At 37.4% G+C, this 2,632-nt stretch overlaps 1 non-coding gene across 1 annotated transcript; it reads right to left on the reverse strand.

Annotated features, from left to right (window-relative positions):
- Positions 1-2,222: 2,222 nt before the first annotated feature.
- On the reverse strand, positions 2,223-2,304 carry TRNAS-CGA (transfer RNA serine (anticodon CGA)). The gene has a single exon. It is a non-coding gene; the product is annotated as a tRNA-Ser (tRNA).
- Between the last annotated feature and the right edge of the window lie 328 nt (positions 2,305-2,632).

The following is a 2,632-nucleotide window of genomic DNA, read 5'->3' on the forward strand; positions in this document are numbered from 1 at the left end:
CTATACTCTGGAGAATTATAGATGGGGCCCACCATACACTGGAACATTCCAAAGGTGGACATCAGACACTGGAGCAGCATTTACAGGGCCCATTATACACTAGAGCATTAGAAATGGGGCCCATTATGTTTGGAGCATTATTTGGGCCCATAAGACAGTGGAGCTTCATCCATGGGGACCAACATATACTGTAGCATTATGTGGAGCTCATCATATACTGTTTCAAACATTATATGGGACCAATGATTTTGTATGGAGAAATAGATGGGCCTCGTCATGAGATGTAAAAAGTGAGGTATTTTTCATTGTACTATACCGCTATTTCTCTGCCATATCGGAGCATGATGAGTTGTGGTATGTGTTAAAGGGGCGCTCTTTCACCCAGGGCACATGAAAACCTGGAGCCAGCCCTCCCCCCCACAACTTTAGCCAAATAACCCCCATTTTTCAGTGCTTAACTTGTGTTATGAAGTTAATTAAGGTTGACAAGCTTAAGTAAGAAGAATTGATGCTTTTTGGCATTGAAATGGGCACTGTAGGTGTGTTTCCTGTCCTCCTCTCACTGCCGACTTTTATTCCCCATTGACTTACATTGGGTTTCGTGTTTCGGGACGACCCCGACTTTTCCCTATAATCGGACGATCTTGCTCGACACGACTTTTGGAAAAGTCGGGTTTCACGAAACGAAACGCGACCCTAAAAAACCAAAAGTCGCTCAACTCTACTTTTCACTAATCTTTCTTAAGCAAAATCCAATCTTTTCAAAACTGATACCATAAACAACATGATTTCATCCAACATGAAGATTTCAAGTCCATCGTCTTAAAAATGCAGCCATCAAAATAGTGATTTTGTTGACCACATGTTTCTCATGCTTAAAATTGTGGTTGGACACTGCGCACTGCCAGGGAATTAATCTGCATTTTTTTATTATTCCCAACTTTTACTATATTTTCTTTTCACTAATCTTTCATAAGCAAAATGCAATCTTTTCAAAACTGATACAATAAACTGAACATGATTTCATCCAACATCAAGATTCAAGTCCATCGTCTTAAAAATGCAGCCATCAAAATATATGGCATTGCTGATGGTTCTCAGTTGTCTTTTTGGAACCAGTTTAAATACTTTAATTGACATTTTATTGCTGAAAGAAATTTGGTGTAGAGGATTTCCAGCTATCAATACATAGATTTCTATTATCTGCAAATGATGTCATCAATATCATGGGAAACATCTAGTAATATTTCTTGAAGTTTTCATACTTGTTAATTTCATTCTTGAGATAGATTTCGACTCAAATATATTTAGTTATCCCATTTTCATATGTCTTGGCCCATTTTAATAATATACTGTATATATTATTTTACTCTTTTTGAGAAGGTCCAAAGTTTTGACCAAGTAAAACACTGCACTGTGAACAGGATTTGAACCTGTGTGGGGATTTGCGGCCATCACAGCCAATTATAGGCTCACTTTATCAGATGTGTTTGCCATGTGAACACAGAGAACAGCCTGTGAAAAGATTTTGGCCTAAATTCGCATGAATATCTATTGTAGGATACAGCCATGAGCAAGAGAACTTGACTGACTTACTGAAGAGAAAAGAGTGGTCTGAGATTAAAGAGTAGAAGGAGATGAATGGATTGTATATTGAGAAACGCAGAGATTTTGTTGACCACGTGTTTCTTATGGTTAAAATTGTCTTTGGTTTCCGCACACTGTCAGGGAATTAATCTTCATTGTTTTATTATTCCCAGCTTTTACTATATTTTCTTTTCACTAATCTTTCATGTGCAAAATCCAATCTTTTCAAAGGTAAAACAATAAACTGTGAACACGATTTCATCCAACATGAAGATTTCAAGTCCATCGTCTTAAAAATGCAGCCAGCAAAATATATGGCACTGCTGATGGTTCTCAGTTGTCTTTTTGGAACCAGTTTAAATACTTTTATTGACTTTTTATTGCTGAAAGAAATTTGGTGTAGAGGATTTCCAGCAACCAATACATAGATTTCTATTATCTGCAAATGATGTCATCAATATCATGGGAAACATCAAGTAATATTTCTTGAAGTTTTCATACTGCTTAATTTCATTCTTGAGGCACATTTTGAGTCAAACATGTTGGAGTTGTCCCATTTTCATATCACTTGGCCCGTTTTAATCTTTGGACCTTCTTTTCGAGAAGGTCCAAAGTTTTGACCAAGTAAAACACAGCGCTGTGAACAGGATTTGAACCTGTGCGGGGATACCCCATTGGATTTCGAGTCGAACGCCTTAAACACTCGGCCATCACAGCCAACTGTTGAATAATCTATCAGATGTTTTTGCCATGTGAGCACAGAGGGAGAGCCTGTGAGAAGATTTTGGTCTAAGTTCACCTGAATCTCTACTGGACTACAAAGCCATGAGCATGAAAACTAGACTGACTTACTGAAGAGAAAGAAGTGGTCTGAGATCAAAGAGTAGAAGGAGATAAATGGATTGTATATTAAGAAACACAGTGATTTTGTTGACCACATGTTTCTCATGCTTAAAATTGTGGTTGGACACCGCGCACTGCCAGGGAATTAATCTGCATTTTTTTATTATTCCCAAATTTTACTATATTTTCTTTTCACTAATCT

This window comes from Dendrobates tinctorius, unplaced genomic scaffold (assembly GCF_039654945.1).
Source record: "Dendrobates tinctorius isolate UK_male_01 unplaced genomic scaffold, ASM3965494v1 ptg000151l, whole genome shotgun sequence".
In the NCBI taxonomy this organism is placed as follows: domain Eukaryota; kingdom Metazoa; phylum Chordata; class Amphibia; order Anura; family Dendrobatidae; genus Dendrobates; species Dendrobates tinctorius.